Here is a 22958-nt window from a genome sequence, read left to right as displayed (position 1 = left end):
TTATAGGTTGGAAGTATAGAGTTCATTCTACATATAATATTACTCTCCAAGCCTTTGAAAGCTCTTTCCTAGCATGGCTTCTTGACTTGGACCAGCTCAGTGTCCATACTTACCTGCCAGGCTTGTTGCAGACTCCACAGGCTCAGCATAATCCTTCAGAGGTTGGGTTGAGTTACCTCCATTTTGATGCTTTCCTCAACTACTTCAGCCTTCTTTGGTTCCCTGACCCCTTTGTATTCTTCCTATCCTATACTCTAGCCTTTTATTATATGCTAATCTATGTCATATATACGTCTCTTGATGTAGGCAATATGAAGCAGTCAAAGGGTTGGGAACTTTGAAGCCAGCATAATATAAATTCCAGAGCCTGTTTCTTCTTCTTCTTCTTTTTTTTTTAAATTGTGGTGGTAAAACACACACACATGTACATAACACGAGATCTACCCTCTTAACAAATTTTTAAGTGTACAGTAGAGTATTTTTAACTGTCGGCACAATCTTGTACAGCAGATATCTAGGACTTTTTCATCCTGCATGACTGACACTTTACACCCAATGAACATTTCCCTATTTCTCCCTCCCCTCAACCCCTGGTAACCAGCCATTCTACTTTTTGCCTTTATGAATTTGACTACTTTAGATACCTCATATGAGTTGGAATCATACACTATTTGACCTTCTGTGACTGGCTTGTTTCACTCAGCACAATCCTCAAGGTTCATCCATGTCTTAGCATGTGACATGATTTATTTCCTTTTTTAAGGTTTAATAGTATTCAATGTGTGTATATACCAGAATTTCTTTATCCATTGAACTGGTTGAGGCTCCTTCTACAATCTTGGCTATTATCAATAATGCTGCAATGAACATGGAATCTGCAAATCTCTCTTTGGGATCCTGATTTTAGTTCTTTAGATAAAAACCCAGAAGTGGGGTTGCTGGATCGTGTATGTTTGTATAAATATACGTTTGTAGGGACACCTGGGTGGCTCAGCGGTTGAGCGTCTGCCTTCAGCTCAGGGCGTGATCCCGGCGTCCCAGGATCAAGTCCCACATCGGGCTCTCTGCATGGAGGCTACTTTTCCTCCCTCTTCCTGTGTCTGTGCCTCTCTCTGTGTGTCTCTCATGAATAAATAAATAAAATCTTAAAAAACATATAGGTTTGTAATACAGAACTTGTGTTCCACAGCATACAGTGGGTCCTCTCCTGTCCAGAGTCATTGGACAAGACCCTCTTGTTCATGTATTTCGCTATACTTTATCACAGGTAGTTAGTTAGTACTTCCTTTTTTTTTTAAGGTTTTGTTTATTTATTCATAGGAGACACAGAGAGGCAGAGACACAGGCAAAGGGAAAAGCAGGCTCCCTGCGGGGAGCCCAATGTGGGACTAGATCCCAGGACCCTGGGATCATGACCTGAGCCAAAGGCAGATTCTCAACCACTGAGCCACCCAGGTACCCCAGTACTTCTTGTTTTACTGATGCCTTACTGTTTTTGACTATGAGTTTAGTAACTTTGAGAATTATTTTGAGGCAGAGTCATCATTTTCCAAAAAGAAAAAAAACCACAAGCTTTGATTCACTGGTCACTCACAGCAGCTGTGTCATTGAGGAAGTGTTGACACTGCTTTTGGCTTTTAAATGACTGTGTGTTATTCCTTCCCAGGACTGAAAAAATTGCAAGGTTGGAATTTTCAGGATTGTTAACAAGATCAAAAAGCAAAGATACGAAACCAAGGGGGAAATGTCTTTCTATAAAATAGTGGTGGAAGGCAGAAAATGCTAGAATTCTGTAGAAAATGATAGGTATTGCAAAAATAAGCTTTGACCAGAAAATGAAGGTTGCAGTTTTTCATGTCATTTTGAATTGGGATATAGTTTAGCCAGCTAGAGTTTTTAATGTTGTCTGTTTTTGTTTTAATTTGTTGATAAAAATATGCATATAAATTTAGCTTTGTTAAAGGGTTTTAGAACACGACTTAATTTCTTTGGAGAAAAGACCTACCTGGTTATTTTCATATTTGTAATTTTAGTAGCCATAAATGTTAGCTTTGGGGTTGCTTGTAAGAAGCCTTTTGGCTCCCCTCCACCCGGGGAAGACACAATAGTGGCCATTTCTCTAATTTTCCTCAGGTTTCACCTTAGAACTAGTGAATGAAGCTGCTGTGGTTTCTGCATACCCACCATGTTCAGCATGGGCACATTTTTCTCAGAGGAGATGTGTCCTGTTTTCTCTTGCTTTGTTGATGTTTTGTTGCTGGCATTTTAATTTCTGATAAGTTCAGATCCAGATCTTGTGACTTGTGTTCTGGCCCAGGGACCCTCAGCTTTTTGTGATCTGAGTCATTTCCTACTGAGGCCCAGTTTGGGCCTGGAACTCCCCACCCAGGGGTGGAAGACATGTAGTGGGGCAACAGGCCTACTGTTTGCAGCTGGGAGGAAGTCTTGTATGCCAGGAGGAAAGAACAGGGGTCTTGAGTGCTAGTGGCCTGGCAGATGGGTGGTCTGGAGTGGCCCAGCACATCAGAGTAGCCCGACATGAAGAAAACCTCTTCTGGTCCCATGGAGGATTGCCGAGGGGAAGGAAGCATCTCAGCCCCCAGAGACTTGCAGGTTATCAGAACTGAGCTAGAGGGTGAGTTAGGCCTGGGGAATGCAGGAGAAAGAAGTCGAGACTGGACACAAGATCAGGGCTGGTTAAGTAGCAAAAGCAGCTTGGCTCAAACTGTTTAAATCTCTATTGTAGGGGCCCCTGAGGGTGGTTCAGTGGTTGAACCTATGCCTTTGGCTCAAGGCCCCAGGATTCGGGGTCCTGGGATTGAGTCCCGCATTAGGCTCCCCTCAGGGAGCCTGTTTCTCACTCTGCCTATGTCTCAGCTTCTCGCTCATGAATAAATAAATAAAATCTTAAAAAACAAACAAACCTCTATTCTAGAAATTCCCCCTGGATTGAGCCAAAGAAGAGGGTGGGGTGAGGGTCAGGAGGCCTCAGCTGTGGCGGGGAAGGGCTATAGAAGCTGGAAACAGCAGACCAGGCCAGGATGTCCTGACAACCTTGACCTCCACCCTCTTAAAATAGAGAGGTTCTCAGTACCCTGGGTAGGTCATTGTAGCCTGTTTGTAAAATGAATGGGTCTGAGTGTAAGGGACACATTCAACAATGAGCTTGAAACAAAACTGAGAATTGCTTTTGTGAATCTGGAAATAAATTTAGTTTTTAACTCCATTTAGATAAAATAAAATTACTCGAACCAAGTATAAACCATAACCTTTTATTATGGAACTACCAGTTACATTCATTAAAGTACTTTCTTTACTAATCCCAAAGCAAATGCTATTACTTATCAAGACAAAAATATGAAGCTGTGCAATAATCAGTTCTGAACAGATAAATGATTGAAGCCATTTGAGGTTAGGTAGCTTTTAGATGAAGGAAAAACTCATCCTGACCTGTGTGGTTCAGATACGTACATGCAGTGATGCAGAGTTTATTCCTTGGCTCTATGTCTCATATAGATTAGATTCTAAGATAAACCGAGGCTTGCCCCATTGATCATAGAATCCTAATGTTTAAACTTAGGTATTTTTAACTTCTTAAGAAAGCAGGAAAATCAACATCTTTAAAGACTGTAGAAATGCTTGGGCTTATGTTATAACTGTACTGGAATTAAAATTTAAAAAAATGAAATGCTTGGGGTATTTTAAGACACACTTATTTAAATCTCCCCTTCCTTAAGATGATCTGGGCTTCTAGGCAGAGGGAACTGGCACAGGGTCAGCAGGCATCAGCTGTGAGAGGCAGAGCGGGGGGGACATGGTGTCCATACATGGTATGCCTCTGCTCCAGGAAGTTTAAATCTGGTAAGGAGCTTAACTTACAAATACCCAAGGAAAGGAGCAGTGCAAGTGTGTGGCAAGGGTGGGAGTAGGCAGACAGAAGGTTCCCCGTCAGCATGGCAATGCTGAGGGTTATGTCCCTGCCTTGGGAAGTCTGTCCCGGTATTCGGTAGTTTTGGAGACCTCCTAGAAGCAGCACATCGCAATTGGATAGTTGGATACAGTGTCTGTTCTTACTTTTGAGAACATGTGGATCTTAGAGACTGAGCTTGGCCACGTGGGCATCTTCTCTCCTGGTAGAGTGGCTTGGAGACCCACTGAAAATGAAATAACCTTTTCTTAGTGCCCCAAATCATCTTTCAGGGCCACTGATCGTGCTGTTTTGAAATGCCCCCCCCCCCCCCTTTTTTGGTGTCCTTGGATACTTTGGGGATTGAAAGTCTATTTATACTATAACAACCTGTAATGTACTGTTTGGGATCTTATAAACTGTCCCTGTCAGTCATTTCAGGGCTGTCATTGTGCCTTGATCTAGCAGTTTACCCATCACCCTCTTAATTCACGGTGACCTGGGAAACCAAATATTTCCCTCCCGTAAGAATCCTATCTAGTAAAATAGCTCTCGGGGAGGGCCTGCGAAAGAGGTGTCGGATCGAAGTGGGGCGAGGCTGGGGAGTTCTGAGCTGTGTGTTTGTGATTTGAGCTGTCTGAAGTTTTGCAGGTTTTGGCAGCTGCAAGGACTAAGTTTGGTTTCTAGCTGCTTGCTGGGTAGCTGAGGTTGCTAGCTCATGACTCCTGTCCCCTCCCCTTCATGTCCCCACTAGAGTGTCACTCTTTTCTCCTACCCACGCCTGAAGCGATTTTGCTGTGGAAAGGAGAGAATGAATGTTTTCTCTGGGACAATGAGAAGAAGGTGAAAGGAGGAAAACCCGGGGCTGAGGCAAGGGTTTGATCAGTCAAGCACTATTCTCAAAACCCAAGATGTACCCAGCCCTGTGGAGGATACAGAAGGATGACGTGGACCTGCCTTCGAGAAGCTTAGCATGTGGTTGGGAGAGAGAACTAACAGACCCGAAATCCTAAGGCGAAAGTGCTAGAGAAGTTTTGCTCTGGGGGTGGGTGCAGCGAAGAGTGACTTGAGTCAGGAACCTTGAGCCAGCTGTGCTGGGTGCAAGCAGTAGTTGAAAGTGGTCACGCAGTGACTTTGGAGAAAGCAGCTACCATGGGAGACTGTGACCCCCATGAGGAAGCGGCAGACGTTATGGAGAGACTTAGCAGCACATCTGGTGAACCCGTTTCAAAGGAGGAATGGATGACTGGTTCACTGACTGTTGTGTCTGTGTGGCTGATTAAAATGCAGACTCTTGGGCTCTACTCCAGATAGTACGATCCCCTTCTTATGTGGTCTGGCGTGGTGTCCAGGGATGCCCAGGTCCTTCTGGTACAGTGGCCTGCAGGACGTGCTTGGGGAAATACTGGTAAAGGATGGATTAGGCAAAGCTGATTAATTCTTTCCACGAGAGACAAATTAGGAAGGAGGCATCCAGGTTGGGCTGCCTGATTTTTGTCACTGTTTCAGAAGGACGGGTCGAGAGCAGGTCACGGAAGGGAGGATAGAATTAACTCCTCAACTGGAGACGGTATTGCTGCAGTCCTCATCCTTCACCCAGATACCCGTGTTCTCCCTCTTACCCACTCACTGTCACCTCGAGGAACATAACGATGCTAATTTAAAATCATGTCTGGGTTCAGCCCTTGTGTGAGCCAGCTGGTTTTAAGCCTAGGAAAGCTCTGTTTTTGGGGCGATATAACTCCAGGAAGTGATCCTGTAATGAGTGTGTGCTTTGTTAGATTTGGTGAGCGAGGAAATACAGATCATCAGATAAAAACAAAACAAAACAAACCTGTTAAATAGTGTTATTAGAAGAACCAGGGGAAATCATGGGGGTAAATACACTTCAGTAGATTCTTCACGTTGGAAAACCATCGTATTATAATCACGTCTTGCATAGCAGACACCTGACCTGGGAATGGTCTTTACAGATGAGCTTTGACTTGCTACCTCTTTCTTGCCTGAAGGCAGAGCTGTGCAGGATTTACGTGGGGAACGACCCAGGCTGTCCCACTCCTGCTTCTCCTTGAGGGAGTGTGCTCTGCAGGCCACACCTTGCACCCACTCCAGAGATCACCACCTGCAAGTTACTATTCACTTCAGCTTCCTCCAACTCTATCCCTGGTCCATGTGTTTGACCTTCCACCCCCCTTTTTAAGCATAAATATTTCCTGCTGCCCCACACCATCAAAAAAAAACACTCTGGGGATAGGGCAGGGGCAGTGGTTCATAATCCTGGCTATACCTGAAGATCAGCTGGTCAGCTTTATAAAGTATCAGCATTTGAGCCTCATCCCCAGAGATTCTGTTCTCATTTCTCTGCGCATCAGAACTTTTAAAGCTCACTGGGAAATTCTGACCCGGTGGTTAGGATTGAAAGCCACCTCGGTGTAAGTGAGGTGGAATGATACTAGCAGTACCTGTGTCTCAAGGAAAATGGAAGCTGCAGGATTTGAAATGAAAATAGGTATTTTAAAATCATGCCTTTTGCTGCTCCTGCCCCAAATGCATGCAAAGTCCCTAGGCTTCTCCTTCTCCCTATCTTCTTCCTTTATTTAAGCCTGCTTTCTATTAAGCACTGGCATTCAAAATGAAACAAAACAAAAACGAGAACATTCTTCTCCTCGCTTTAGCATTTTGGTGGCATTGTTTTTCCACTCTATGCAGTTGACTGTGACCTGTGCCCCCGTGAACTCTCCGGACGCAGCAAGCTGTGACCTTCCTCACCTGTCTGCGCCTCATGTTCTGGTGGAGCGGTTGCGGTGCCACAGAGCCCTGTACAACCAGAGGATGTGGACTGTCACACGGAACCAGTGGTCACACGCCTTGGTCCATGAACACACACAGTAGTCTTTGTTTTGTGGTGTGAGGAGGCCCACTGCTAGGGTTTAGGGAGATAGCTGAGAGATAATAACTTTTTTTTTTTTTTTTTTGATGAATAAACAACTTGGGAGGCTCTTTCTCATTTTTGAAAAAAGAAAAAAAAAGGTAAGAGTGATGACCAGAAAAAGAGTGATGACCAGAAAGTAAACCAGTAAGTAAATTCTCAAAAGCATTTTAAGGTGTTTTTTTTTTTTCTTTTATTTTTTTTAGGAGCCAATTAGAAATTAGATCTGCAAATTAAGACCTAGTGATTGGCAGTTGAGGGTTTTCATTCATCTGGTCTCTAAATTCCCATGTGTTAGATTCCAAAAAATTCTTCCAGTAAATGTGCTTTGTTGTCTTTGAATTTTACATGAAAATATTTTGTGGCATAATGCTTGTTTTTTAAAACTTTCTTGGGCCTAAATTTTGGATTATGCATTGAAAGTGAGTGGAGCCCTTCGAATGGAGGAATACCGAAACAAAAACAAGTAAAAAGTAGAAAGTTGCCCTTTTTAAAAAATCTAATGTAACATTGATTCTGAAGGACAAAAGGTGGAAACTCGAGGTATAGTTTCTGTTCTGAGTTTGGGGAGGTGAGTGATCTCACTGCAGTTATAAGTAACTTCTCAAACACCACTCAGAGTTCCTCTGGTCTACGTTGACCTCCTTTTTTCCCTTCTGTAATTACTGAATATGGCCCTTAAAACCCATGTAGGACCAAATACAGAATCTAAACTCTGTGATCTCATCACCACAAAAACAGGCTGTAGGGACAGTCCTTCTCCTTGCAGGAAGCCGCCTCCCCTTGGGACCTCTGTAAGTCTGTAATTTATAGCGGTGCCTTTGTAGTCTTGAACTCAGAGAGGAACCCCCCCCATCCTTACAGGAGGAGTGTAACAGATGGGTGGCTCTAGGTGGAGAAGGGGCCAGAGGGAGAGCAGGCGTGTGCGCACCTGTTACAGATGTCACGTTAAGGGCGCCCACACATCTGTGGATCGTTTGGGCACAGGGCCTGCGCTCAGGCGGCACGCTGTGGGCCGTGATGGGCATTCCCTTAATACTTGTAGGTGTGGTTGGGACGAATGCGAGGCCTGCCTCTTCCTGAGGTGTGCTCTAAGAAAGGACGTTGGCTGGAGATGGATTCCCTCCCTTGCTGCCAGAACCCTCTGTGAAGAGGCGGGGGATCCCTTTTATGGGCGAATAACAGGACGCCCGGAGACACCCAGGGAGCTGCTGTTCACCAGCTGGTGCGGTCCTGCGGCAACCCCGGGGGCCCCGAGGCCTGGCTCATCTGCGGGCTGTCGCTGAACGCCAGAGGAGGCCCTTTCTGGAGGAAACGTTTGACCCCAAGTGAGCACCTGGTCCGTGCAGGTCTCTCCGGGTCCTTCAGCGAGATTCCTGGGGCTTCTGAAGTGGGGGGAGGCTTGAGCCTACGCCCCGCGGCCGTCCCTGGCTGCCTCCCAGAGAAAGGCTCGTGGGCGCCGCTGCCCCGCCTGCCCGGGGCTTCGCCGGCCGAGGCCTGACTGCGGGGATCGTGTCCCTGGGGGCAGCAGTGCCCTGAGGGCAGTGACTTGGACCGAGCCCGAAGGCCCACGAGGGGGAGCGTGGGTATCACCTGGCAGAGGGACACGTCCCGGGGAAATAGGCCGAGTCGGTCACCGGTCACCGGGGCCCTCTTCCTGGAGTCCTTCCCTCAACAAGCTCCTGCCGCCTCTTGTGACAGAGCGGGGGGGGGGGGGGGGGGGGGGGGGGGAGGGGGGGAAGGGGGGGCGGGCAGGTGAGACCAGCCCTGGGGAAACTGGTTGGAGGGGAGGACAGGAAGGAAGTGGATGCTGGCGCTCAGGTCCCGGACAGGCTTCCTGAGCCAGAGGAAGGCCTGGGAGGGCCCCACGGGTGGGCCGGGCGTGCAGGGCGCCCCTGAGCTGTGCTACGATGACTTCGTTTCCAGCGGGGGAGAGGGGCGCCTCGGGAGGAGCGGCGGGGGAGCAGAGGTGTGAGGCGGGCCGTGTGTTCAGGGGGGCTGGGCGGGAGCTGGGGCCTGTGAGGAGCCTGGCAGGAGACCGGGGAGCCCTAGGGAGGTTCTTGGCTCCTTGTCTTGAACCTTTGAAACGTTTCTTTGTGTCCTGGGCTGCAAACCTATTAGTATCACTTAAAGAGAAAACCCAAGAGAGAGAAGTAAAGAAATACTCGAGTACCTGGCTCCAGATGAGGGCGTTGGTAAATATAACCCCTGCCCTGTCAACTCGATAGAGGGCGTCGGAAGAATGAATTTTCTTGCTTTTGCCAACTGGTCACCTTGCTTTCCCCTCTGTTAAGACGATGCGTGTGCTGACGACTCTTTTCTCTCCATCATGGCTTTGTCGGGAGTTTCATGGAGGTTGTAGCTGGTTTAAAACTATTATTATTTTTTAGATTTTATTTGACAGCATAAGCAGGGGAGGAGCAGAGGGAGAGGGAGAAGCAGATGCCTCTCCGAACAGAGAGCCCAATGCGGGACTCGATCTCAGGACCCTGAGATATTATGACCGGAGTCGAAGGCAGCCGCTTAATTAATTGACCGAGCCACGCAGGCGCCCCAGCTGTAGCTGGTTTATAAACTCTCTGCTGCTTGTCTCCTAGGGCGAGTGTGCTCACAGGTTTTCTTTTCTCCAGGTCTCTTTCTAGGTTTCTGTGGTCAGCTTGTCCAGAGGAGCTTTCTGGGTTCCCTCCCGAGTGAGACCGCCTCTCTGTTTTGCAAGCACGTGGAGTCTGGGGTGAGACAAGGTGAGTGGGGCGCATAGAGAATCTGTCCACTGACAGATCCTGTTTTCAAAGATGAATTATTCTCTGAAGATTTTGAGGCTTTTGAAAGTAAATTGGGTTTTTACTCAAAGAGATTTAAGAATTTTTTAAAAATCTGGTGTCTTAGTTACTGTGTTAAAGCATGCTTATTAATAGGGATGCTTCAGTACATTTTTGTTTCTTTTTTTCAGAACTCTTCTAATTTTATTGTCCTTTCAAGATTTGGGATCTCTCTATGGTTCCTAGCCCAGTACTGAAAATATTTAGTATGCGTTGTGTGAATAGCTTGTTAATATTGACAGTTCACAAAACAGAAGTCCTGTTAACTTATTCTGACTTGTGTCTTTGCCCTTCCCTGGGTTTATTTTTTCTTTTCTTTTCTCTTTTCTTTTCTTTTCTTTCTTTTTTCTTTCTTTCTTCCTTTTTTTTTTTTTTTAAGATTTTATTTATTGATGAGAGACACACAGAGAGGGAGAGACACAGAGGGAGAAGCAGGCTCCCTGCAGGGAACCTGATGCAGAACTTGATCCCAGGACGCTGGGATCATGACCTGAGCTGAAGGCAGGCGCTCAACTGCTGAGCCACCAGGTGTCCCTCAAGGAGGATTTTTTTAGTTGTATGGCTTTAGAAACTTTAGGAAAGCTGCTACTCTTCTGTACTGCGATTTTCCTGTACTGCAGTTTTATATGTAAATTTTTGAACAAAAATACCTACTTTAAGGGTTTTGGTGAGGCTGGAGGCTCCTCTGATGGGCAAAACTTTTGTTCTGTTCACATTGTGAGTTGCATTCTCTATCTCTAATGTGTGGCAGTTAGTAGGGCTTAAATATTCCCTTTGCTTTAAAGAAGAGCATTGGGGGGATCCCTGGGTGGCGCAGCGGTTTGGCGCCTGCCTTTGGCCCAGGGCGCGATCCTGAAGACCCGGGATCGAATCCCACATCGGGCTCCCGGTGCATGGAGCCTGCTTCTCCCTCTGCCTGTGTCTCTGCCTCTTTCTTTCTCTGTGACTATCATAAAAAAATAAATAAATAAATAAATAAAGAAGAGCATTGGCTGAGAACTGGGTCTTCAGTCCCATCTTAAGTGAGCACAGCTTGGAGGATTGTTATTTATGCTCAGCTGCTCACAATTGAGGCTGCGGAGCAGAAATTCCCAGGAGCTCTGGATAGAATGGTTGAGGCCTCTGAAGACTGCCCTGTATTCCTTCTCTGTGGGTGTTGGAAGGAGGCCCCATAGGAGACGGGGATCAAGGTTATAGCTGCTTCCAAATCTCTGTGAGTTCTTGAAACGTCCATGTAAGATGCAGGTGCACTCTGCCAGCTGTCACGTGTGGCTTGCTGGCAGGATGTCCCATTCTGCACTCCCCCCTCCTGCCACGCTTTGCTTGTTTGTCATAAAGAATGCAGTGGTCACAGTGCCCCTAAAATTTTGGGCGATCTTGCCAAAAGGTAAAGTTGCTCAGCAGGAGTGTGGCTGGGGAGTACCCAGCAGAACCTAAGGTGAAACTTTAAAAATTAGAATACTGGCACCCCCCCAGGTGTGCTGAAGTAGAATTTCGGGGATGAGGAGGGAGTCCTTGCTCTATATGTTTGTTTTTTAAAACTCAAAAGGAGATAGTATATAACTTCTTGAAAAATATTTGTATGTGGACCAGACTTAAAAACAAAGAGACTCTTTCTTAGCCTGAGCAGATGTTTGGGGGAATTATTTTTGAACTCTACTAACTAGTTTAACCAGTTCATACAGCCAAGCCAAACATTCTCTTGTGCCATAATTTGCATGGTAGAACCATTTTATAACTTTAAGTTAAAATTGTCTGGGACAACACTCTCTATTGTTGTGAGTATACAAGGAATGAGAAAAATGACACTGAAGATAAATGTTCTAAGTTTATCTTTTTTTTCAATTTTCTAAGTTTAATAAGAGTTATGGCTTATTTAGAAATCCAAGTGGAAAACTGCTTAAATGGAATTTCACCCCAAGTACGCAGAGATTTGCATATTGAAATCAAAGCTTTTTGACCTATGGTAACACATTTTTCAAAGTAATATTGAAATTTAAATTTAAAGGTATTGCCCTCAGATTTATTAGACAGGAAATTTATTTAGTAAGGTATACATTTTTCTTCCTCTTCTAGGAGGTTTTTGGGTGGTAGTGAATTAGCTAGTTTTTCTTTATTCCTTCCCTGGGACCAACTTCAGGAAGTCGATAGCTTAATAGCAAAGATCATGTTAAATGTTTTAACTCTTTCTCTCTCTTTTTAAAAAAAATATTTGAGAGAGAGTGCGCGCGCGCGCGCGCGCGCGCGCACACACACACACACACACACACACACACACACGGGTAAAGGGAGAGGGGGAAGGAGAAGCAGGCTTCCCACGGAGCAGAGAGCTGGACTTGGGGCACAGGACCCTGGGATCAAGACCTGAGCAGAAGGCAAATGTTTAACCAACTGAGCCACCCAGGCGCCCCATAACTCTGTCTCATTTGCAAATTCCCTTTCTCTGAAAGAAAACCTTGCAACTTGTTATAATTTGATGGAGAATAAGTTGCTATTTTGAGATCAAAGAATCCCGTTTAGAGAGGGGCCTTACAGATGACCGGTTACCTGCTTTTCATTGCCTCGACTTCATGGAAACTTCTCTTGTTAAGGTTACACGTGGCCTCTGATAGAGCTCTGACCTGGCTTTTCTGCAGCACATGGTAGTATTGACCACTCCTCATTTGAAACTTTCTCCTCTGGGTTCCTTTGCATCATTTCTGACTACATTTCTTCTTCTTTAATTTCTTCCTACCTCCTACTGTATCTGCCCTTAAATGTTCATATTCCTTGAGCTTTGATCCTTGGTGGTTTTCTTTTAGTCTGCTGAGCCTCTTTGGGGGACTTCAATACTTCTGTGGTTTCAGCCACCACCCACATGCTAACGACCCTCAGGTCCTTCTGTGAGTTCATCTTCTTGTCTCAAACAATCTAGTGGACGTTTCTACTTGGATGACTCATATTTACTGTTAAGTAGGAATATCCGAACTGAACTCTTTTCCTTCCCAGTTGTTGCCTGTTTCTGTCCATTCCCCACTCCCCCCGCCCCCCATTCCCTCATTCCCTGTCTGGTCTTCCCACTTTGGTCATTGGCACTCTTCAAGCCAGAAATGTGTGACTCATCCTTCATCCTCCCTCAGTCAGCCCCATCTCTTGATTTGATTTGCAATTTCTATCATATTACTAACCTAAATAAAAAAGGAAAAAGCCATTCCACTGACATTTAATGATTCTAGTCATCAAAAGTGGTAGTTGGGGTTATATAAGCAGACACAATAACCTGAGACAGTTATGACCATTTATTTTTTTAAAAGATTTTATTTATTTATTCATGAGAGACACAGGGGGAGAGAGGCAGGGACACAGGCAGAGGGAGAAAGAAGCAGGCTCCATGCAGGGAGCCCGACGTGGGACTTGATCCCAGGTCTCCAGTATCATGCCCTGGGCTGAAAGTGGCGCTAAACTGCTGAAATACCCAGGGATCCCCTAAAGATTTATTTTAGAGCGAGAGTGTGCAGGGGGTAGGGGAAGGGGCAGAGGGAGAGAGAATCTTAAGCAGACTCCACGCTGAGCTTCAAACTCAACAGGGGCTCCATCTCACAATCCTCAGATCATGACCTGAACCAAAACCAAGAGTCAGATGCTTAACCAACTGAGGCATCCAGGTGCCCCATAAGTTCAGGATCTTAAGGCTCAGAGAGATTAAGTTCAGTAACTTAATCTGAAGATCACAGAGCAAGTAAAGCAGGTGGGGTTGGGATTGGGGGATTTTAAACCTGTGGATTGATCTGCCAACTCCAGAACCTTTGATACCATGTCACTCTTTCTTGTGTGTTCCCATAATGCCACTGCTACTTGAGACTTCTGGCTGGAAGTTCTGCTACTTGAGACTTCTGGCCTACCAAGGCTGACTTTGTTGAGGGCAGGAACTGGGTGTTATTCAAAATTATGTGTCCTATATTTTTTCTTAATAGGTACTAAAAACAAGATTTTTTTTTTTTTTTTTTAGATTTTATTTATTAGCACAAGAGCATGTAATCATGGAATCAGTGGGGAGGAGCAGAGGCTGAAAATGGGGCCCCATCTCACAATCCTGGGATCATGACCTGAGCCATAGTTAGGTGCTTAACGGACTGAGCCACCCAGGCACCTCAAACCTCTACTTTTAAAGTTTTAAATTTAATTCCGTTTAGTCAACATACAGTATTGTATTAGTTTCAGGTGTACAATATAGTGATGCAACACTTCCATACAACACCAGGTGCTCATCACAAGTGGGCTCCCATCACCTGTTTCACCCATTCATCAACCCACCTCCCCTCTGGCAACCATCAGTGTCTTCTCTAAGAGTCTTTTTCTTGATTTGTGTCTTATATTTTTCCTTTGCTCATTTGTTTTGTTTTAAATTACACATAAGAGTGAATGTAAAAGACAAATACTTTCTCTGACTTATTTCGCTTGGCATTTTACTGTCTACCTCTATCCGTGTTGTTTGCAAATGGCAAGATTTCACTCATTTTTGTGGTGGAGTAATATTCCATATTTATATATGTTTGTGAATTATATATGCACATGTATGTGTATATATATGTATATATACACACACATATATATACGTGTGTGTGTGTGTAGGCCTCATCTGCTTTATCCATTCATCAGTCAAGAGACACTTGGGCTGCTTCCATGATTTGGCTAGTGTAGGTAGTGCTTCTATAAGCATAATGGTGCATGTATCCCTCTGAATTAGGGTTTTTGTAGGGTTCTTTGGGTAAATACCCAGTAGTGTAATTGCTGGATCATAAGGTAGTTCTATTTTTCACTTTTTGAGGAAACTTCATACTGTTTTATACAGTGGCTGCAGCAGCTTGCATTACCACCAACCGTGTACAAGGGTTCCTTTATTTCCACATCCTTGCCAATACTTGTCATTTCTTGGGTTGTTGATTTTAGCCATTCTAACAGGTGTGAGGTGACAGCTCATTGTAGTTTTGATTTGCATTTCCTCTGATGATGAGTGATGATGAGTGATGATGGGCACTCTTTCATGTGTCTGTTGGCCATCTGGATGTCTTTGGAGAAATGTCTATTCATGTCTTCTGCCCTTTTTTAAATTGTATTATTTGCTTTTTGGGTGTTGAGTTGTATAAGTTCTCTATATATTTTGGTTACTAACCCTTTATCAGGCAACTCATTTGCAAATATCTTCTCCCATTCTGTACTTTCCCTTTTTGTTTTGTTTCTTTCCCTGTGCAGAAGATTTTTATTTTGCTGTAGTTCCAGTAGTTTAGTTTTCCTTTCATCTCCGGAGACCTATCTAGAAAGAAATTGCTATGGCCAATATCAAAGAAGTTACTGCCTATATTCCCTTCTAGGTTGCAGGTCTCACATTTAGATCTTTAATCCATTTTGAATTTTTGTGTATGGTGTAAGAAAGTGGTCCAGTTTCATTCTTTTGCATGTTGCTGTCCAGGTTTCTAACACCATTTATTTTTTTTTTTTTTTTATTTATTTTTTTTTTAAATTTTTATTTATTTATGATAGTCACATACAGAGAGAGAGAGAGAGGCAGAGAAACAGGCAGAGGGAGAAGCAGGCTCCATGCACCGGGAGCCCGACGTGGGATTCGATCCCGGGTCTCCAGGATCGCGCCCTGGGCCAAAGGCAGGCGCTAAACCGCTGCGCCACCCAGGGATCCCTTCTAACACCATTTATTGAAGAGACATTCTTCATCCCATTGAATGTTCTTTCTTGCTTTGTCAAAGATCAATTGACCATACAATTGTAGATTTATTTCTGGATTTTCTGTTCTGTTCTATTGGTCTGTGTGTCTATTTTTGTGCCAGTACCATACTGTTTTGATTACTACAGATTTGAGTTGTTAAGATTTTAAGTAACCTCTGTGCCCAGTGTGGGGCTTGAATTTATAACCTCCAGATCAAGTGTCTTATGCTTTACCTACTGAGCCAGCCAGGTGCTTTAATTACTGCAGGCTTGTAATATGAATTCTGGAATTGTGATGCCTCCTTTGCTTTTCTTTCAAGGTTTCTTTGGCTAGTTGAGGTCTTTTGTGGTTCCATACAAATTTTAGGATTGTTGTTCTAGTTCTGTGAAAAATGGATTAAAGATCTAAAGATCTAAATGTGAGACCTTTGATAGGGATTGTATTAAATGGGCACTTTAATTTTAAGTACCCATTTAATTTTAAGATTGCTTTGGGTACTATAGACATTTTCACAATATTTGTTCTTCCAGCCCATAAGCATGGAATGTCTTTCCATTTCTTTGTCATCTTCAGTTTTTTCATCACTGTTTTATAGTTTTCAGAGTACAGGTCTTTCACCTCTTGTGTTTAGGTTTATTCCTAGGTATCTTATTGCTTTTGGTGCAATTGTAAATGAGATTGATTTCGTAGTTTCTTTCTGCTGCTTCATTATTAATATATAGAAATGCAGCAGGTTTCTGTACATTGATTTTTTTTTTTTTTTTAATTCTGAGATTTCACTGAATTTGTTTATAAGTTCTAGAAGTTTTTTTGTGGAGTCTTTTGGGTTTTCTATTTAGAGTATCATGTCATCTGCAAATAAAGTTTTATTTCTTCCTTACTTATTTGGACCCCTTTTATTTTTGTTGTCTGATTGCTATGGCTAGGGCTTCCACTATTATGTTGAATGAAAGTGGTAAGAGTGGACATTCCTATCTTGTTCCTGACTTTAGGGGAAAAGCTGTCAGTTTTTCTTAAGGATGATTTTAACTGTGGGTTTTTCATATATGACTTTTATTATGTTGAGGTATGTTACTTCTGAACCTACTTGGTTGAGGGGTTTTTTTTAACCGTAAATTGATGTTGTATTTTGTCCAATGCTTTTTCTGCATCTGTTGAAATGATCACATGGTTCTTATCCTTTATTTTATTAATGTGATGTATCATATTGACTTGAGAATATTGAACCATCTTTGCAACCCAGGAATAAATCCCATTTGATTTATTTAGTTTTAATGTACTCTTTAATTTGGTAGTATTCTGTTGAGAATTTTTGCATATATGTCTATCAGGGATATTGCCTGTAGTTCTTTTTTAGTGAGACCATTTTAAATTTTTTTTAGAGTATGTAAGTACACTTGCCGTGTGCGTGTGTGAGAGAGAGAAAGAGAGAGAGAGAGAGAGAGAGAGAGAGAGAGAGAATTTTAAGTAGGCTCCACCCCCAGTGGGGCTCAGTCTCACAACCCTGAGAGATCATGACCTGGCCTGAAATCAAGAGTCAGATGCTTAAGTGACTGAGCCACTCAGATGTCCCTTTAGTGGAGTCTTTATCTGGTTCTGGTATCAGAATAATGCTGTCTTCGTAGAATGAATTTGGAAGTTTTTTTCTCTTGTCTATATTTTGGAATAGTTTGAGAAGAATAGGCATTAACACTTCTTTAAATGTTTGGTAGAATTTGCCTGTGAAGCTGTTTGGGAGTTTGATTATGGGTTCAATTTCTTTGCTGGTTATCTGTCCCAAGTTTTCCGTTTTTTTTTCTGTTTCAGTTTTAGTGGCTTATATCTTTCTAGGAATTTATCTGTTTCTTCTAGGTTGTCCCAATTTGTTGGCATATATAGGTTTTCATAACTTCTATTTATTTATTTTATTATTTGTATTTCTGTGGTATTGGCTGAGTCCTTTCTCTTAAGTCTTCCTAGATGTTGATCAATTTTTTTTCCCTCAAAGAACCATTTCCTGGTTTCATTGATCTGTTCTATTTTTTGGTTTTGTTTTTTAGTTCTTGTATCATTTATTTCTGCTCTAATCTTTATTTCCTTTCTTCTGCTGGCTTTAGGTCTTGTTCTTTTTTCTAGCTTCTTCATGTGTAAAGTTAGAGTAACTATTTGACATTTTTCTTCTTGAGGTAGATCTGTAGTGCTATAAACTTCCCTTTTAGAACTGCTTTTCCTGCATCCCAGAGATTTTTGGACTGTTGTATTTTCATTGTTATTGGTTTCTGTGTACCTTTTAAATTATTTCCTGATTGATCTGTTCATTCTTTAGTAAGGATATCATTTAACCTCCATGTGTTTGTGGTCTTTAGAGACTTTTTTATCTTGTGGTTAACTTCCAGTTTCATAGCGTTGTGGTCAAAAGGTATGCGCGGTATGATTTTGATCTTGAATTTGTAGAGGTTTGTTATGTGATCTATTCTGGAAAGTGTTCTGTGTGCCCTTGAAAATATGTATTCTGCTGTTGTAGTATGGGATGTTCTGAATATATCTGTTAAGTCCATCTGGTCCAGTGTGTCATTTATAGCCATTGTTTCCTTGATTTTTTTCCATTTAGATGATCTGTCCATTGATGTGAGTGGGGTGTTACAGTCCCCTAATTTTATAATATTATCCATTAGTTCCTTTGTTATTAACTGTTTTATGTATTTGGGTGCTCTCGTGTTGGGTGAATAAATATAATTGTTAACATCTTCTTGTTGGGTTGTCCTCTTTATTATATAGTGTTCTTGTCTCTGGTTACAGTCTTTGTTTTAAAGTCTATTTTGTTCAGTATAAATATTGCTAGTCTGGCTTTCTTTTGACATTCATTTGCAAGATAAATGTTTCTCTCTCCCCTCACTTTGAATCTGCAGGTGTCTTTTAGGTCTGAAATGAGTCTATTGTAGAGTCTTTCTTTTTTTGTTTTTAAATGACAGCATGTGAAAATGTAGACTCTTCTGAATCTCTGCTCATCCTTGCTGCTTGAATCATTCATGTGCTGGTCATAACAAAGGCAGAAAAGCCCCTTTCAAATGAAGACTTTTTTTTTTAAAGATTTTATTTATTTATTCATGAGAGACACAGAGAGAGAGAGGCAGAGACACAGGCAGAGAGAGAAGGAGGCTCCATGCAGGGAGTCTGACATGGGACTCTATCCTGAGTCTCCAGGATCACACCTTGGGTCGAAGGCAGGTACTAAACCCCTGAGCCACCTGGGTGTCCCTGAAGACTTTGTTAATAAGAATAGCATAGAACTAGTTATTAGCTTGAGCTTAACTGCTAGAACAGAGAAGGATATGATCTGCAAAAAAGCAGAGTCCATATGTAGGTAGAGGCAGGTAAATTGAAGAGTCTATACCAAAACCAACTAAATAATGGACAGGTGGTTCTATACTTTGTATCCTCCTAGGTCTCACCTTTGTTCTGGGAAGAACATTCTCTTTGTTTTCTATCACCATTCTCCTTTTTGCATCAGATTTTGGTAACAAGAGTTTGTTTAAGGAGGAGTCCCCTTTAATGAATACATAAAACCAATTTGTCATTGTGGAATTTAGAAATTGCTTAACCTTTCAAAGTCTCAGGGTTTTTTTCAAAGTTGCCCTATAAATTTGGAGGCAATGCTATATTTTGCAGGGTTGTTTTAATTGTGACAGAGATAACCTAAAGCACAGTAAGTCCACAGTGAAGAGTAGGTCTTCTTGTCCACAGTTATCAGAGGCCTACAACAGTTTCCTTTTTTCCCCTAACATTTATTATTTTGTGTTTTGTTAGAATTAATTTATTTATCACTAAAGACACAGAGGCAGAGACATGGACAGAGGGAAAAGCAGGCTCCCTGGGGGGAGCCCAATGCAGGACTCAATCCCAGGACCCCAGGATCACAACCCGAGCCAAAGGCAGGTGCTCAACCACTGAGCCACCCAGGCATCCCTTCCTAAAATTTATTTATTCATTTGAGAGCCTGCACATGCATGTGAGTGGGGGGAGGGGCAGAGGGAAAGACTCTCAAGTGGACTCCCTGCTGAGCAGGGAGCCCCTTGCCGGGCTCATCCCATGACCCTGAGGTCATGACCTGAGCTGAAATCGAGTCAGACTCTCAACGTTCAATGGACTGAACCACCCAGGTGCCTGCCGGACGCCTATACTTTCAGATTTAAGAAGGCTTTTGCTAGTCCATGAAGAAAAAATTCAGGAAGAATTGATGTGAGATGGAAAGGGAGTGAGGAGAGTCTAAAGCAGTGGTTCTTTGGCGTTGGATCCTGAAGAGTGGTGTCATCACCAGCTGGGATTTATTAAAAAGTCTCAGCTTCAAACTAGACCTAAACATCAGACTGGGTGCGGGGCTCAGCAGTCTGGTTTAACAAGCCCTAGGGGTGATTTTGATTACCTTTAACTGGCCTAAGGTTAGAGAAATCAGGCTGCGGGCCCTTCGTGTGGTCTGGTGGGGGGTGGGGGGGGATGGTGATTACCTCCCCAGAATGATGGGAGGGAGTAGAGAGGAGCTGGAACTGGTGAGACTTAGTAATTTGATTGGCTGTCCGACCAGAAAGAAAGCCATGGGGATGTAGAGGCCTTGAGTCTGGTGGACTAAAGGGGAAGGTTGGGGGTGGTGGTGGTGGTGTCGTCAACAGGCACCCAGAACCCACGCTGGTGAGTGGGTGTTGGAGGTTGGGGGAAGAGGAGGAGGAGGGTGACTTTAGTTTTGGACATGTTGAATTTGCGTTGCCATAGTCGATGTCAGCAGGTTAGAAATCCAGTGCTCAGATTGCAGGACAGGTAAAGCAATGGGGAAATCTCTTTGTGAGGTGCCTGCGTGGAGGTGGCAGTTGAAGTGGGTATTCACATCGTTTTCCCAAGGAAAAGGTGCAGAGAAAAGAATGGAGATTGACTGGTTTGGAATTTGGAATCACATTGCTTCTCTTTCAGAAGTGTAAGTATAAATGTTTAGAAATACTTCGTGATAATAGTTACAAATAAAATCAGATTATCACAAGTACATTGAGGTTTTGTCATAATGCAATCTTTAGAGGCCCCACTCTGTGTGTTAGAGGCTGGTCTTGTACATCATCTGATCTTGGGATCCAAGGCTCAGGGTGCCAGAGGCAAAGTTCTAGTGTTCTTGCCTTTGAGAGAGAGGAAGTGGAGTCAGAGTTGAGAGTGAAGGTGGCCTGGGGCAGGCTGCTGAGTTGCTGTCTCAACTTCTTTATCTGTCAAAGAGGACAATTAGAGTCTGCCTCTCCTTCCTCCCCGCCCCCCTTCTTTTTTTTTTTTTTTTTTTTTTTTTTTTAAGATTTTATTTATTCGTGAGAGACAGATGGAGGCGAAACAAAGGCAGAGGGAGAAGCAGAGCCCCATGCGGGGCTTGATCCCAGGATTCCGGTATCATGACCGAGCCAAAGGAGATGCTCAACCACTGAGCCACCCAGGCGCCCCACAGTCTGCCTCCTTCATGTGAGGACAGTGGAAAAACTTGACGGTATCAACCGAGTGATGCTTTTGTCTCCACCTGTGCTGCGGTTTTCATGGTGTTTTGTTGAATTTGTGGAGTAAGGGTCTCTATTTGTAACAGATTTACAGTATTGATAAGAGATGATTGTAAGGAGCCATCAGTCTGACTTGGAGATGGATGGCTTTGTGGTTTTCAGTGAGTTATCAGTACATTGAAATATGTGTTTTATTAGGTTTGTGAGAAGGCAGAGGGAGTTGGCTTGGGAAGTTTGCATAAAAACAAGGAACAGATACTTAAATTTATATCCAGCTCTGTTGAAGACTCCCGTATTTTACTGTAGCAGAAAGATGTTTCACTGAGATCATGAAAACTTAGTACATCTGTGCAGCATCTTCATTATATCTAGAACAATTTCACATCCACTGTTTCTAATTCAGTCATTCAAGAAACATGTGTTCCTGTTTTTCACTGGGTTCTAATTGGGATGTTTTTCCTTAAAGGGACCACACACTTATATTTAGGAAATATCTTTGTAACTGTGCTCCAAGTACAAGGAACCCTCTAGCTTTGGAGACTGTAGCATCTGAAAGTCACCCACCCACCCTGCCTTCCCCAACTTGAAAGAAAAGTGATGTGTGTGTGTGTGTGTGTGTGTGTGTGTGTGGTTTCCCTGCCACTTCACAATGCCAATTTTGTTCCTAGGTTCCTGAGCTATGTTTCATACTGTTTGTATGTGTTAGGAGAAGTGGTGACAGACTCCGTGATCAAAGGTTTCACTGCGGAATTACTAAGGGCTTTAATTGAACCTTTCACTGGGTTTTAGAGAGAAAAAGTCTTGATGTTTGTATGTGGCATGTCACATAACTTCAAATGCAAAGCTTGAACTTCACAGGTTTGATTAAACTTTCATGGGACTCCCAAAAATAACATTTGTAATCCTCATGCATGGGAATTATTCTGTAATTCACAATTTCACCAAAGTGTTGTTTGCAGTGGGTCGGGTCTGAATGCCACCAGTTTAGTTCAGCACTACCCTCCCAGCTCCGCTGCGGCTGCATGAGGCTTGCATCTTTCTGGGAAGTTGAGCTGCTGCCACGGCTAAAACTGTGAGCCAGACTTAGGTAATTTTATTAGTCTAGAAAAAGTATTACGCTCCTGCAGCTGTTGTTGTAGGTCCTGACCATGAAAACAAAAACCGTCTCAGTTACCCAGGATCCATGAGAAATTGGCAGTGGCCCAAAGCAAGTCCATGTATTTTGGACTCTAAATTATATTTATCTTCATATGGGCATCCCCTGATTTAGGGCATGCAGCTGGGGAATGGCCTGACTGTATGGGGTAGTGAGGGTGGGCGAGGACAAGCCTTGGGTGTACCACCCTTAACTAGGAGGCCTGATCCAGATAATTGGAAGACTATACCTCCTGGACCTTCAACACTTGTAAAAAGGATAAGGAGAGTGCCCAAGAAAACAACAAAACCATAATAAAATACTCAACCTGGCTTTCCTGTTTTCGTCTGTTGTCTCACAGTGTAAATTCCCACAGGTCTTTCTCTTGGAACTGGGCTGGTTTTTGTGGGTGGGTTAGTAATTTGGTGGTGGTGGGCTTTCTTGTAAATAGAACTTTTATAGATTACTATGAAAACTAATCGTGGGACTTGGCATTTAATTGCTAGGGGTGGTGCATATGTGGAATACCCAATCTTGCTAACGTGTGCCAGTCAGTAAATTACTGTTTAATTTTCTGAATTTCAGTGGTTCTGCGAGTGGGATAAAACTGCACTACTGTGTTTCTCTAGAAGGTCCTGGGCTATTAGCAGAGCACTTAGCAAGTCTGAGTAATTGTCCCTTTGAGTCTGACTGATTGTTTGGGTCATGGTCTCTAATCCTTGGGGTCATTGGATGCACTTCAGGGGATCTGTGAATGTGGGTGGGTGGAAAGAAAATTTACATCTTTATTTTTACCATCTCTAACCAAAATGTGGCTTTTCCCTCAGTGATGAGAGTGGGCAGCGTCACATACTGTCAGCAGCATCTTTGGCTTTGGCAAGTAGAAATCAGATTTTTGTACCACTTTGTGGGAGATAGTTCGAACCATCATTTATGTTCACCATTGCTTAGAAAACTGCAGTAGCTTAT

General features: G+C 43.3%; 1 protein-coding gene across 1 annotated transcript in view; it reads left to right on the top strand.

The window, feature by feature from the left end:
• The window catches only part of TANC1 (tetratricopeptide repeat, ankyrin repeat and coiled-coil containing 1), a 223452-nt gene that overhangs the window by 44588 nt on the left and 155906 nt on the right, over window positions 1-22958 (top strand). The window contains exon 2 of the mRNA XM_072811229.1: window positions 9467-9577. The gene's annotated coding sequence lies outside the window, so the exon portion shown is untranslated. The remainder of the gene's footprint in view (window positions 1-9466; window positions 9578-22958) is intronic.

The sequence above is a fragment of the Canis lupus genome, chromosome 34 (assembly GCF_048164855.1).
Source record: "Canis lupus baileyi chromosome 34, mCanLup2.hap1, whole genome shotgun sequence".
NCBI classification, from domain to species: Eukaryota; Metazoa; Chordata; class Mammalia; order Carnivora; family Canidae; genus Canis; species Canis lupus.
The sequence above is the reverse complement of the archived record's forward strand: the minus strand, read 5'-3'. Positions and strand labels throughout refer to the sequence as shown.